The 16,200-nt window shown below is 41.0% G+C and overlaps 1 long non-coding RNA gene across 4 annotated transcripts in view; it reads left to right on the top strand.

Annotated features, from left to right (window-relative positions):
• The window catches only part of LOC129557620 (uncharacterized), a 114,061-nt gene that overhangs the window by 78,598 nt on the left and 19,263 nt on the right, over positions 1-16,200 (top strand). For 3 of the 4 annotated variants that reach the window (XR_016037829.1, XR_008686245.2, XR_016037830.1), the window contains exons 3-4: positions 10,155-10,319; positions 11,539-12,475. This is a non-coding gene — a long non-coding RNA (uncharacterized LOC129557620). Of the gene's footprint in view, positions 1-10,154; positions 10,320-11,538; positions 12,476-16,200 lie in introns of those variants that run through there. The other variant, XR_008686244.2, reaches the window with a different exon arrangement.

A 16,200-nucleotide genomic window follows, 5' to 3' on the forward strand; every position in this document is an offset into this window, starting at 1 on the left:
CCACCTCATGCGACGAGTTGACTCACTGGAAAAGACTTTGATGCTGGGAAAGGTTGGGGGCAGGAGGAGAAGGGGACGACAGAGAATGAGATGGCTGGATGGCATCACCAACTCTGTGGACATGAGTTTGAGTGAACTCCGGGAGTTGTTGATGGACAGGGAGGCCTGGCGTGCTGTGATTCATGGGGTCGTGGAGAGTCAGAAACAACTGAGCAACTGAACTGAACTGAACTGATAATGTATGGGCTTATGTGTATAAGCTTCAGAGAACTTAAACCAGCCCCTCCAAAAAAATAAAGCATTATGACATTTTCTAGTTTAGAGAAAAGATGTTAAACAAAAGAGATGATCGAAAAGGCTTCACCACTTGTGTCACTGGAGAACAAATATAATGGATTGATAGGTGACTCGGGTTTATAGTAATGGGCTTCCAACTTTTAAAAAAAGTATTCTTTATCCAACCTCAAGATTGTTGCAAGCTTGAGCATATGTAAAAGTTTTTCTTTCAATTGGTGAAACAGACATGCGGTGATGTGGTGGCAAACTTCTAATAACAGGATTTCCAGGAAGAGGGTGGGGTGGCAGGAAAGGGTGAGTTTGTAGCATGTGTCCATTTCTATGGTGTAAACACTCCTACTATCTGGGATTTCAACTTGCCAGTGTGATGTCTCTGCACATGGATTTGAAAGAGAGTTGCAGGAAAACACCATCATACAGTATTTCAACCACATAGGTACAAGAGGTGACACCAAACTCAAAAGCAGAGATAAGGTAGTAGGGACTTTCCTGGTGGTCCAGGGGTTAAAGAATCCACCTGCTGATGCAGGGGACACAGGTCCAATCCCTAGTCTTGGAGGATTCCTCATGCTGCAGAGCACCTGAGTCCACGTTCCACAACAAGAGAAGCCGCCACAATGAGATGCCCATTCTCTGCAACTAGAGAATAGCCCCTGCTGCCACAGCTAGAGAACGTCTGCGTGCAGCAATGAAGACCCAGTGTGGCCACAAATAAATAAGTAGATTTTAAAAATAAAATAAGTACCACAAAATGTTTTTAAAAAGAGAGATAATGTAGTAAACTAATAAGAAAGTGATGGGTTTTAGATATTTACTATCTATGCTTTTAATAAAAGTTAAATTATCATGAGTTGATTGAACTGAATTTGAACAATGGCCGTGTTTAACAATCAACTCACAAAATTCTTGAAAGTGTAACAACCAACTCTTGAGAACTGGCCCAAGCTGACTCCGGCATATCACCACACATACCTAATCACTCAAGTCTTGTAAGATCTGACTTTGGAAATAGGAATTGCACAGACAAGGTTTTGTCCAAATTTGTACCACTGACACTGGCCAACAGAGGTACTCCATCCTTCAGGGAACATGCCAGAGTGGCCTCTCATTAATAAAATCTCAACTGATTAGAATCCGTAAAAAATAAACCCTCAGATAACTAGGTTTTCTTTTTATTTTTTAGAAAGAGAAACAAGTTGTAAGGTTGGTTTAGTGCCTGCTCTAAAAGGTTTCTAAGACAATGTATTATATCAATTTATTTTTTAAAAAATACTTATTCCAGAGAAGGCTTAGATGTCAACACCATAAATTTCCTGTGCACTGAGAAAAAAATAAACAAAAGTACAAAGAAAGATAAAAGAGCAAACCTCAGCCAGGGAAGTTGCCCAGACAGCACGCTGTGGATCAGCAGCTCCGTCCTGTCCTGGCTGAACTAAGAATGATCCCCTCGTTCCAGGTGGCCCGTCTCCAGCTTGCCAGAAGACGAGATGGGCCTGCACGAAAGGCTCTTCCTAAACAGATGTGCCAGTGCTAGGCTGAGGCAATCACATACCTTCCCTCAGGGATTTGAACTGCAGGAAAGAAAGAATTTGTCCAGTTAGTGAGGTGAGGCCAGAAAGAGATCATGAGGCAGTACCTGGGTCAGGTTAGTCACAAACAGAAATCATGAGTAAGCAGAGGACAAGACTGATGTGCCTAGTCAAGGAAGACATAGTCTGTAAGAGGGGGAAAATGAGCAGCTTGTCCCCATTTGACCCAAAGCCTTGTCAGCTGGCCAGTTCCAGGCCATGTGCAATCCCCTTAATAAACCAGGGTATGAACTAAGATGCATTGTGCTCATTGTATCATAGGCAGGATTGTAAATGTACATAAAAAGGCACTGAAATGAGCCCCCGTATTAAGTTTTTGCTGGTATTTATTGTGTAGATCCTTAGGAACGCTGAGCAGAAGAATGGACAAATGTTTTCAACGGGAACTTTTTAAATGAGGCAGAACATGCTTCACATGGCCATTTCTTAGATTAATTCTTAAGTGTAATAGCCTTGTATTAATAAATAATTCAGAGAAGATATTTTTACTAACAGCTAAGTGTTCATGGTTCAGGTATGCAGCTTTGGAAGAATTTAACCTCAAATAAAAGTTAGAGAATCTTTGTGTCTCCTTCAAATATGTTATCAAAGGCAGCTATGTGACAAAATTGTAAGTCAGATTTTCTATTTCTTACATTTTCTATGGCCTCAGCTAGGCTTCTACATAATTATTGTTGTTTTTCCGGTGATGACACCTAAGTAAGGTACTACCTTAAAAGAAAATGTAAAAAGGGTAATACTTACATAGATTCTTATAACAAGCAAGGTAATTTTACTTACTGTCTTCCATTGGATTTTCTTAACTTTAGGAGATAGGCAGGCATGGTAATCCCCAGTTTTTTCAAATGAGAACACCGAGGCTCAGAGAGAAGGTATCCTTCTTTTTATTACAGAGTTTTGGAGCTGGGACTTCAACTCCAGTCATGGTAAGAATGATGGTTAAGATTTACTGAGCCATAATCATGTGTCAGGTACTGTTGTAACCATACATCATTCCCATTTTATGGATGAGAAAACTGAGAACTCTCTTAGCCCAAGTTGCTATCAAATGAAGAGGCAAAGCTTTAAAAATGCTGATCTTAAAATTTATACATGTTTTGGGAGCTTGGAGTGAGTTAATAGTTGAAAGTGGAGGCAGGGTTAGAGAGTAAAGAAGGCTAGTTATCACTACAAATGACCCAATTTTGTTCCTTTTTATGGCTGAGTAATAAATATTCCATTGTATATATGTACCCTTTCTTCTTTTTCCATTCATCTGTTGATGGGTATCTAGGTTGCTTCCATGTTTTGGCTACTGTAAATAGTACTGTGATGAACTTTGGGGTACATGCGTCTTTTTGAATTATGGCTTTCTCAGGATATATGCCCAATAGTGGGATTTCTGGGTCATATGGTAGTTCTATTTTTGGTTTTTTAAGGAACCTCTATACTGTTTTCCGGAGAAGGCAATGGCAAGCCACTCCAGTACTCTTGCATAGAAAATCCCATGGACAGAGGAGCCTGGTGGGCTACAGTCCGTGGGGTCGCTACTACTCGGACACGACTAAGCGACTTCGCTTTTACTTTTCACTTTCACTCATTGGAGAAGGAAATGGCAGCCCACTCCAGTGTTCTTGCCTGAAGAATCCCAGGGACGGGGGAGCCTGGAGGGCTGCCGTCTATGGGGTCGCACAGAGTCGGACACAACTGAAGTGACGCAGCAGCAGCATACTGTTTTCCATAGTGGATGTGTCAATTAATATTCCCACCAACAGTGAAAGAGGCTTCCCTTTTCTCCACACCCTCTCAGGCGTTTATTGTTTGTAGATTTTTGAGAAAAGAGCATCAGAGGCCACAGAGTCCCTAAAGAAAACAGAAACAGAAGACCCAAAAGAAAAGGAAAATCTACTTGTGTAATAGTTAAGAGTATGAACTTTAGGGCCATCTATGAATATTTGTCACCACTTCCTGGTTGTGTGACCTTGTTTAACTTATCCATTCTGTTTCCAAATTTATCAAATGCATGTTGTAAAAGCATTTATTTCAAAATATTTTTGTAAGTATGATATCCATTAATATACTTATGGTACCTATAACAATACCTGCTAAGGAATAATTTCTCAATAAATATTGAAAGAAAGCAAGCTGGTTGTATAGGGCCTGCAGGCAGAACATGAAAGTGAGTTAGTTCAGGTAGGGACAGGGAATAATAGAGTTACATTACGTACCAGAGTCAAGCCACTTAGGAATGACTTGAGAATGGGAAACTGCCATTTCTCCAGACTGAGAAAATACTTCAGAAAAAGGAGAGTTGCTAATGAGGTACTGAGTGGAACCCAGGGAAGAGGGATTCAGTAACCTGGATTTTAGAAAGTAATGTGTATGGTGTCTTTATCACCACATTGAAAGAATATCTTCTGGTTTTCCAAAATGCATAAGCCCTCCTCTAGGGCTGTTGAAAAGACAGAGTGAACCAGATTTTCAGCCAAATAGAGGACAAGTAGGAACAGCCAATTACTGAATTAGATGGAGATATTGGGGTGTCAATGAATATCTTGTCTTTGCTACAAATTATCCATCTGATTACAGCTTGTACCTTCAAGACTAGTTTACACTTCAAGAATTTAATCTCAGGCCCTAAATGACTATGTGTTGCTGAAAATTCCCTTGTGCAGTGGCAGCAGGGAAAGCTGCCAGTTACTAGCAGGGTCTTCTGTTTTGGGGTACCTGAACTGACTTCGTGTGTGTGTGCATGCTAAGTCATTTCGGTCGTGTCTGACTCTTTGTGACACTATGGACTGTAGCCTGCCAACCACAACAAAATGACTTTCTAAAGCATTTGGGTCAACCAAGCATTTGCTACAATGAAAGACATCCTGGGGTTTCACAAATGTTAAGTTTGGAATCACCTCTATAACATTTCCAAAAACCTACTCATATTCTTTTGCTTCTGTGGCTAGGATCTTTTAGATTGCTGGAACAGCATACTCTTGTATCTGAATTATAGCAATGATGGTGACATGTGGAGTTTCTCAAGATCCCAGCCACCCCCTCTTATCATCATCTCTGGTGGATTCCCCCCTGCCTCGGGACTTCGGTTACAGGAAGGAACAACATCTCCATCTGCAGCCCAGGTCTCTCATGGAATCTGATTTTGCATCTGCCAACTGATTAGATCACTTGCATATTCCACTCACATCTCAAACTCAAAATGCCAAAAATAGGACTATTCTCTTCCTATTCCCTTCACCTAAACCGACTGCTCAAATGTGAGAGATTTGGGCCACTGCCCTTCTCATTCATTAAGTCAGAAAGTCTTGGGTGTTATCTTCCCATCTTACCTTTCCTCACTGCTATAATGACTTTAGTGTAACAGGACTTCTCATATCCATGCCCATCTCCTCAGACTAATGCACTCTCCAAATGGCAACAAGCAGGAACTTTCTAAAATGCAGATCTGATCATGTTCTTCCTTCTGTGTAAAAAGTTCTTCATATGCTTCCTATGCTCTCAGGATAAAATGACAACTTCTTAGAGCTGTCAGGTCTGTTCTTCTCCCTTGGTTGTTGTCTCATGGTAGCAAAGAACTGAAATGAAAGACCAGTTACAGCTCAAGCAGGCAAGATTTATTGGGCATGCAGCAAGTAATACAGTCCCGAGGCATGAGAGCAGATCACCCCCTGCAGGAGTGGCCCTATCCTATTTTGGCTTTCCTTTTTTATATCCCTTATTCCCCGCCTTGAGCAGGTTCCTGGGACCTGATTGGTTATGCCCTCTGCAAATAGGAGATTGTACCAATGTATGCTTGATTGGTTACACCCAAGACCAATTAGGGAAGGGGGTGTGCTTACCTGCCAGAGGTTCCCACTTAGGTCCATGACTTCCCCTTCTTGCAGGGTTTTTTTTTTTTTCCTAGCAGCTTCCTCTGACAGCCTTCTTGGACCCTGTTTCCCTATTCTAACTAGCTATCAGTGATAAGAGATCCTTGCACATTTAGTGCCTTCTACTGCTTCAAGAATCTGCCTGCCACTGCAGAAGCTGGGTCAGCAAGATCCCCTGGAGAGGGAAATGACAACCCACTCCAGTATTCTTGTTCGGGAAAGCTCACGGACAGAGGAGCCTGGCAGGCTACAGTCCATGGGTTGTAAAAGAGTCAGACACGACTTAGTGACTAAACAACTGTTCTGCTCCCAACCTAACTTCCTGTCAGCTGCATACCTTCAACTCCTCCTGCTCCTTTTTGCTCCTGAGCCTTTCCTCCTGCTGTTTCCTTTGTGAACACCTGTCAGTATCATCTGCCACTTTGACTCATATTATCTTTCAAGTCTCAGCTTAGATGTTGCCTCATCTAGGAAGCCTTCCTTGATTCTATTGACTGGGTTTAGGCAATCCTTCTATGAGTAGACACCTACGTTAGTACCTACTATGGTCCACTGAGTTGCATGTTTTTAAACCTCCTTCACTGGGCTGTAAATACCTTAAGACAGGTACTTGTTTATTCCCAACTGGAAAGCAGTGCTTAGCATAGTGTCTGACACAAGGTTGATATTCCCCTTGTTTATACTATGTACACTGTATCCAAAATATCTATCGATTGAATAATAACAATATCAATATGAATTCAGTGAGTAAATGAAGCCTTATTTTTGGTTTCCCAAATGCATTCTACTAATATGAAGGCAGTTGAGAATTGTTGCATATCTTCTTGTAATCTTTTGTCCCAGAGGCATTTTAATGGAAATTTGAGTCATTCTTTTCAAATTCACTTCGATTTACTCTATAAAAATGACTTCAGCACCTGTCTCATTCTTTCTTTCCATACCATTTTTAGAGGCTTTAACATTTCTGCTAATACCTTGGTTCCCACTCGGCCTTAACCATACCAGCTGCCCATACCAGAGACAACAAAATGTTATGCAAAAACTATTAAAATATTTGAGAACTGATTCTGACCTTTTCCTTGGAAACACCACTTCCATTTCTTCCATTCTCTCACCACCGGAGCCAGACTGTCAAATGCCTTCTGGTTCCTTGAAGTTTTCCGGGTTGGGGGATCCAGGTTGCCTCTCTGGGATAGACCTTGCAGTCAGCCATTCCAAAGATATGTTTGCTATCAAATCCAGATCCCCCATTCTTCTTATATTGTATCATTGACTGGTTATGAATGACTTCCAAGGGGGCTTTCTCTCCTCATATCCTTAGACTGCTGCAAGTTACTGCAGAAAATAATGAAAATATGCTGGTTAGGTCAGTGAAGGTTTTGTGTAATCTCATCAGCTGGACCATAACAGAACCAAGCACAATAAAAGATAATCTATTTATTTCATCTTGTTTACACCCTATCAAACCCATTACAGCAGCTCTAAACCTTCTCCCCTCTTTAAGTCCCCAGCAGAAGACTCTCCTTGTTTTGTTAGAGAACTTTGTCCACAAAGCCATTGGAATCATTGGGCCAGATTTCTGCTTATTACCCTTCCTGTTCTAAAATCCTACCATTGGAAGAAGCAAAGCCGTTGGGAAAAGAAGTTTCAGGGAAGAAATGGAAGCTGAAACTGAGGGAGAGTAAGAGGACTCCTTTTCAGAAAATGAGAGAAAAGGACAGAGATAAAGAGGGAAAACATGGCAAAATATGGACAGAATTTGACATAGAAAAAAGTTGAGTTTAGACAGTAGACCTTTAATGTCCTCACTTCCCGCAAGGGGATTTGATAGAAAGATTCTTGGAGTGGCCACTGGAAGACTTGCTACTTTATTTCATTTTGCCTCAGTATCTCCCTCATCCAAAAGAAAGAGCTGAGTTACCTGGCCTCTCTGATGTCCTCTAGCACTAATGTCCTCGGATTCAAGCAGACTTTCTGATCATCACAAAGGTCCTCTACAGTGGTGTCAGTTTTGTTTGTTTCCCAACAAAAGATGTTGGGAATATATAAGGAGTTTTTGTGGTTACACAATGACAGAGATGCCTCCTTGACAGTTAATGACAGGGAAGTGACAGCGGGATCTAGTTCCACAAGAAAGCATTGTCTCTTCCCCTCAGAAATGCTGATAGAACCTCTTCACATCAAGATGGGGACCATTCATTCCACCTTTTGAGATCTCTTGGCAATGACTCTTTGGGACCAGCTGAGTTTGCAGTAGATACTCAATAAAGGCTTCTGAAAAAAATTCTGTGTCCTGGCCAAGTTATACATAATACGAATTTTTATAACTCTGATGATTTCCCATTGACATACATTTTAATTTCAGAGACGCTTTATCTTTGCTTCTGATTGACTTTTAATTGGCAGTGAGTCCTAATGTGGAGAAAGCTTAGTTATTAAAATGGAACCCTGCAGGGAATCCATTTGTAAAGTGATAAATCCTTTTATAGTGTGAATAATCACCCATTAATTGATCTAGTTTGTAAATTTGAATTTTCAGATGCTATATATTTTTTCCCCCTTAAATGTGGACACAATGATGGTATCCTCATTATAATCTTAGAGTTCAAGAAGGGTCTAACATGTATGACAGCTTTTCTATTTTACAATTGAGTCCTTTTTTGTGACTTCCGGGCTTTCTCTTCAATTAATTCCTTTTATAGGACATCTTGAACAATTCTGTTTAAGTAATGATTTGTTGCTTGTGAAACTATTGGTCCATTCACTTTTTAAAAAATACAATAGAGAAACTATTTGTCTCCAGGGATCTCTAGGCAACTTGCAGATTTAAAAATCCTATTCATTCCTAAAGAGTTTCCTTTAATATAGAAAGGCTCTTTTCCACCTTTTACCATTTATGAAATCGAGTCACAGAAAGGCCAGCAGAACACGACTACACAAGTGTCTGTGGCTGAGATGACAGGAGAATTCAGATCACCTCACCTCTCATTAAAGAGCGCGTCGCGATTACAGAATATTTTGAGTTCTGTAGAACTGTATTGAGAATGACTTTCTGGGACTGACAGGATACTGTTCTGAAAAATGGTCACTTCAGTGAGTCGCCTCAGAGAGTGGTCCAGGTGTCCGTCTGTACGGCTGATTCTAACAAATGCCATCCCAACACTGTTTTCTAGAAATGAACTCCATTATATTAGGTTTTCCATCGGCAAACCCAAGCCTGATAATATTCCATCCTGCTGCTTTGGGTATTATAACAGTTCATGCAGAAGGTACTGGATTAGCCTCATCAGAGATGATGATGGGGGATATAAATGTGAACGGAATATTATTACCAATAATTATATAGGGAATATTTAGGCCAATGTTTAATCCATGATGCTCACAGTCTAGGTTATAACAAAATGAATCTCAAATGGTCCAAAGATACCTGCTTCTGAAGTAATAGTACCATAGGGGTGTTGGGTAACAGTAATTAATATTTAGCATAACTCCAGGAGGGTTGTTTGTTTTTTAAGGTTGCTATGGTACACTTCCTACACCACTCCCCATTTCCATTTCAGCTTTTTTCTTGTCCCTTTCAGATTGACACGGGCATCATTCTCTATAATATATTTTCCTTCTATTATTCTGTCCTTGGACTTATTAATCCATCATTTTATTTGACCCTGCTTTTCAAATGTTAGATATGAGCTGTGATATTTGTCTTGGCTAGCAAAATAAACGGGATGTGAAGATTCACTCAGAATGCATCTTTCTTATGTTCTTTTATGTCTCTAAGAGAAACCTTGGAGACATGCCTCCTTCTGACTTCATTCCCCTCTGACTAACCCCCTCCTGGCAGATAACATAGCATGATTCTGAAAACCGGTTAATTATGTCCCCATCCAGATGGGAGGGGCAAGCAAGGAGGGAGCACAGAGGTTTATCATAAAAACATAAGTAAGTGATGCTGCATCAGCACTGAAGCCTCTCCACCCAAAGAGAGTGGATTACATGCTACAAAGAGACAATAACATTAAAAGCAGTATTTCTGTCATGAGGCCTTCTCAGAGCTGTGAAACTAACCGGCTAGTTTTTTTTTTTGTCCTACAGCCCATAAAAGAGCTCACAGCCAGAAAATACAAATCCCATAGGCTGCTATTATGCTGATGACAGTGAAGAAAGGGGGAAAATTGTTTCATTGCCGAATTGCAGATATAATTATGATATTTTATATATTTGCAGCCTGTACCAAAGAGTTGTATTAATATCTACTATGCCCTATGGTGGGAGAGAAGTTAGCACTTGAATGCTGAGCACTCAGGCTCTGATTTTTGCTAAGACTGAATCCCTCTGGCTATTTACTAATATGAATTTTGTGGTCAAAGGAAAATTCAGAAGCAGGTGATAATGGCTGCATCTCCTGCAGGACCAGCTGATTCATACGAACCACGTGGACCAGCTCGGGGAGTGAAGCTAACTGCCTTTGGACAATGTATCTTTCACTGCCAAGATCTAACTGCTTACTTCAGCCAACGAGGGATACAATGGGGCATTGAGAAAAATTTAAATACGTGGCCAGGATTCACAGGAGGTATGTTTGTGAGTCAGTCTGTGGGGCTTGCAAATCAATGCAATTATGACACAGGGGCTAAAACTACTGTTAGAGAGGTCACCTGACAGTCAACTGTGTTGTTGTGTTGGAAAAAAGATGTGAAAAGGAAAGCAAATACAATACCTATCTATCATTACTTTCAAAGGTAGCTCAGACCACACGGCTGGGGTTGGTGATCCGGTCCTAGCTTATATTAAGAATTAAGTATTCCTGGGCAACAGCGAGCCAATAAATAAACAAACAACATTTTGGGAGATGCAGAATAGACAGGGAAATAAAATGTATAGTAATGAAATATTCATAACCTTGCATTTTATGGACCTCAAACACTAGTTCCATGATTTACACTATTTCTGTATGCAGTAGTATGGGATCTGCCAAACAATAATAAAGATGGCATTAGAATGCTACTGCCTCAGTGTCATGGAGAAGGGAGGATTAATCAGTATTGTACGAGAGCTGTAAACTCAAGTAAATAGAAGCACACACAGGTAGTTGCTTCCCTGCACACTTTATGCCTGGTCCATGGAAATGAAGCAGATGAGAAATACAGTCATTATGAAAATGATGAGTGTCAGCACCCAGCTTCATGGAAATACCCGTATTACTCTCTGAACCTGTGGCTGCTCCAGGGTGCCAGTACAGGCCAGCTGCTTCTGAGCAAACGTCATAGCTATGATTGCACATTAAAAGTCACCTTTCCAAAAGATCATGGCCCGCCTGACTCCTAAACTCAGAACGCCGTGTTCTGAACTCAGTAGTCTCCTTCGGGAGGAGACAGGAGGGTCTGTCTGGCTTCTGTCCTTTGCCTACTGTCCTTCAGCCCTGGGCAGGAGGGACATGGAACTGCAGATTAAAACCTGGGGGGAATAGATAAACAGACCATCTTGCTTCAAAGACTATTTTGAACACTCCTGCTTCATACCTGTCTCTGCCTCTGAGAGCTGACCTCAACCCCCCGGTATTTATCTTGTCCCAGATTTCACAGGCACAATTGTGCAGTCCACACGGTCAGAGCTTCTGCTCCTGAGTCCTCTTCAGAGGAGCCGTTTGGCTCCCATTTTTCCTAAGGGATTAAATAACACACTCACTGGATGCTGAGCATGCCCTTTGCTGAGATGAAATTATAGTAACAAAACATGGCACTGCTCCCTGAAAAATAGAGGGTTATCTTTGCATTTTTTCTCATGTCTTTCAGACTTTGAAGAACCCTGTCAGTCACTTGGACCCTGTTCTCTAGCCTCCTCCTTTTTGAATAAAAAAAATTAATTAGCTATCAACATCACCGACTCAATGGACATGAACTGGAGGAAACTCCAGGAGATACTGAAGGACAGGGAAGCCTGGAATGCTGCAGTCCATGGGGTTGCAAAGAGTCGGACACAACTTGGTGATTGAAAACAACATGCTTCTAAAACATGAGCCTGATACTCAGAATATATTCACTAAACTTCCTATGGCACAAATTCTAACAATTTTCATTAAAATTTTAGCCTCTATCTTTTGATATTTACCCTACTATGGTAAGTCACCATTTTTTCCCATTCTCCTTAAAGAAACAAACCCAGAAGTCAAATTTCTTTCAGTTATACTGTGAGATTTCAGTGAAAATGATTTAGCATGCCTGGTATTTCTTGCTAGACTTATGGGATATACTTATTGTTTTGGGCCCAAAGGCACACTTACAACTTTTTTGAGTGAAGAAATGATCTTTAACAGAGAGAGGTGGAAGCTATACTCATATTGGTGACAAATACGCATGATTAACAAATTAACTATGAACCTTGGCGACTAAATCATCCTTTGCTCAATACTCCATTTTCATTGCTCAGAACTGGGAGGATGTGTGCTGTGTGCTCAGTTGCTCAATCATGTCTGACTCACTGGGACCCCATGGACTGTAGCCCACCAAGCTCCTCTGTCCACAGAATTTTCCAGGCAAGAATACTGGAGTGGTTTGCCATTTCCTCCTCCAGGGGATCTCCCTGACCTAGGGATCAAACCCTTGTCTCCTGCCTCTCCTGCACTGCAGGCAGATTCATTACTGCTGAGCCATCCTCAGAACGGGAAGGATAGTAGTGAGCAAAGGGTAACAAGAATTTGTTCTCAGGATATGCTGAAGAAATAAATCAATGAATTTCATAGTCCTGGTGAATTTTTCTTGCTTCTACATGTGATGAAGTTGGCTGTCATGTTGTTACAGAGAAATTAATTCAAAATGGGATATATTGCTGTTAAGAGAGACTTAGTGGAATACTGAACTTAATCTACACACCGTGTTTTATTGGATCTCCTGGGAGATCTTCCAGGGCATCCCTCTTTCATCATCCTTGTGTCCCCCTCTTCTAAGAGCTGGAAGATTCTTTCACTTAGAATCTTTAAGCATAGCCTCCTCTGTCATCTATTGAGGAACACAGGTGGAGCTAAGGAAGCTGTTGCTTAGTTCCAATGGTAATTTTTAGAATTTATCATTTATGCTTCACACACACATGTCTCATATGAAAGAATGGACAAGGTAATTCAAAAGAATAACAGGGTAATAACCTAAAGTTTTGTGATGATCTTTCCTGATTCAGAGCCTTTAAAAGAAGAAAAGCTGAGGATATTTTGGGTCAGATGATTCTAAAGTGTTTTGTAGATAATGACGATGCTCAAAGATTAAAAATGATGGGGGGTAAATACATCACTGAAAGTAATGATAGAATCCATTGCCTACATTGGGAACAAACAAGATGAGTCATCTCATTACTTATACTGTTGGCTCATGAGTGTCGTCTGAAACATGGACTCTTCCTTTTGGGCTGTAAAATAGGTTCTGAACCCATCAAGATGGACAGATGCTTCCAGCCACACAATACTGCTAGCCTGTTCATTCAGGCCTTTATACTCCCTGCACCTATTCCCTAAAACAGTCCTCAAAAGGGGTGACCTTTATTCTGAAAAGCTAATGACAGCATCTTCCCAAATGAAATTTTAAGACAATAAATTGCAAACTCTACCTTTCCCTTTTCTTTTCCCCTCCTGCTGGCATCCTTGTAAATGTCTCACTCTACAACATTTTGGTCTAAGTTGGATAAAACTACTTTCCCAGGGTTCTCTATTTGCTAATAGAAAAAGAGCTGAATTGTTGCCACTGAACTTGCTGTGAAGTGCTTTGACTTCAGGTGAGCTCACAATCAGCTTAGCACGGCAGTGCTGTGATTTGGGTCATAATTAAAAGATTTTACTACAGAAAGTGACTGTGCTGTTTGTACATTCCTTTCATGTCCTTGAGGAAGAATGACATCAATCATTTATTTGCCTTTTATATGATTTTTTAAAAGGAAGTATAGTGAAATAGAAAAAAACCAAAGCCAGAAAAGACAGACCTAGCTTCAAATCCTGGCTCTGATAATTAGGAACTCTGTGACTTTGGGCAGATGACTTAACATTATTGAGCCTTAGTTTCTTTAAGGGTGCAATGAGGCCAGGCAGGGCTCTTATGTATTAAATTAAGTGATATATGGGGAGCTTCTTACATTTTGTAAGCATTTACTTAATGCTGTATATTGTTATTGCATACTTGATTCCTTCCTGTAATCTTTCTGTTTCCTTCACTATTACATACCTCTGTGAAATGGTGCAGGCTCTAAACTACTTGATAAGAAGTTATGAGGATTAATGCTTCTACCCAGGTGGCTGAGATGGTAATGAATCTGTCTGCAATGCAGGAGACCTGGATTTGATCCTGGGGTCAGGAAGAGCCACTGTAAAAGGGCATGGTAACCCACTTCAGTATTCTTGCCTGGAGAATCCTATGGACAGAGGAACCTGGTGGGCTACAGTCCATGGGGTCACACAGAGTAGGACGTGACTGAGCAACAAACACTTTCACTACTTTCACTTAAACTATGAGGATTAATGAGATTGGTGAGCTCATTTCCTTGTCAGTCATGGAAATTAAAAGATGCTTGCTCCTCGAAAGAAAAGCTATGACAAACATTGACAGCGTGTTAAAAAACAGAGATATCACTTTGCTGAAAAAGTCCATATAGTCAAAGCTATGGCTTTTCCAGTAGTCATGTACAGATGTGAGAGCTGGACTGTAAAGAAGGCCGAGCACCAAAAAATTGATGCTTTCACAATGTGTGCTGGAGAAGACTCTTCAGAGTCCCTTAGACTGCAAGGAGATCAAACCAGTCAATCCTAGAGGATACCAACCCTGAATATTCATCGGAAGGATGGATACTGAAGCTCCAATACTTTGGCCACCTGATGCAAAGAGGCAACTCATCAGAAAAGACCTTAATACTGGGGAAGATTGAGGACAGGAAGAGAAGGGGGAAACATGATGAGATGGTCGGATGGCATCACTGGCTCAATGGACATGAGTTTGAGCAAACTCAGGAAGATAGTAAAGGACAGGGAAGCCTGGTATGCTGTTGTCCACAGGGTCACAAAGAGTTGGACACAACTGAGTGACTGAACAAAAACAACAACATGGAATGGTGAAAAAACTCCTTGTCCATGAAGCATTTTCCATTTGTCCTCAAAAACTTCTGTCTATGACCAATTTCAACACTTTGCTCCTATCTCTCTTTGAGCCATGATTTAAGTAAATATTGTGGTAGAGTCTAGGGACTGGATGACTCTCTCCAACAGACCTGAAGCTCCTTGAGGGAGGCTCAGCTTTGGTTTTTGTCCCATAGACAATACCACTACCACACTAGAAATATTTATTAACTTGGATAGAGAATGCTTTCATGGACTTGGAAGAAGAAAGAAAATTCATCCTAATTCACCCTTCAGTTCTGCTTAGCAGTGGTACATGGTTCAATCCAAAGATATATCTTCATTGTGTACCTTTAAGAAAGAGGAAATGGTCCCCAACATTCTGCTCACATCAGGAGGCACCTCGAGGAAATTCCCTGAGATTCTCTACTTGCCCACTTCCCTAAGGATTTGGGAGGGAATGTGTTTTCTAATTCTTTCCTTCCCACCTGAAATACTAGCTTCTTTAAAACCAGGAAGGAAAAAAAAAAAGAGGCAGCTAGGCATTCTATGTTTAAGGTTTTATAAGATTTATACATGGCCTTTGAAGGAATAGGTAAAGAAACACAATTGCCATCACAAGCTATGGTGAAGATATGATCCAAGCAGACTGTGTTCTTTTGAAGATCCTTGTAAAGAGACTGCAGAGATGGGATGGTGTAGCCATGCTCTTCCAGTAGAGGAAGAGAATGATCTCAGTTTCCAATTTTGGTGAAACTGGAGGCTCTTACCAGGGAGGTTCCCCAATCTGCCATCTTTGAGGTTTAACCATGAACAAGGACAGGGACCTTTAGTTCCTCTTCAAGGGCTGTAAATAATACTCTGAGCCAAGTCCTTTGAGCTGTTTTGCAGATACTGAAACCCACACCAAGTGGAAGAAGCTAACTGTATGCTGCCCACAGTATGCAGACCCCAGACTTGTCAGAACAAGAAGGTTGATGATGCTGACTCCCAGTTATCTCACCACCAACCAATCAGAAGAATGTCCATGGGCTGATCACACACCCCACAACCCCCTCCCTTATGGGATGTTTAAAAACCTTTCAGCTACCTGGACTCCTTGTTTAACATCTGCAATAAATGCTGCACTTTCCTTCACCACAACCCAAATGTCAGTAGATTGGCTTTACTGTGCTCGGGTTTGGTTCAGTAACAGTGTGACTAAGGCAGTGGTGAAGGATGCCTGCATCTGTCATTGTAGACATCGTCAGCGATGGGCATCCCTAAGAAACTTCCAACCTAGGGGATGTCATGATCACATAATGAAGCACTCATTTCTTATTCTATTCATGGTTCATTTAAACACTCATGGTGAAAAATAAATAAATAT

The sequence above is a fragment of the Moschus berezovskii genome, chromosome 7 (genome assembly GCF_049115385.1).
Source record: "Moschus berezovskii isolate FMDL1 chromosome 7, NW_MosBer_1.0, whole genome shotgun sequence".
In the NCBI taxonomy this organism is placed as follows: Eukaryota; Metazoa; Chordata; class Mammalia; order Artiodactyla; family Moschidae; genus Moschus; species Moschus berezovskii.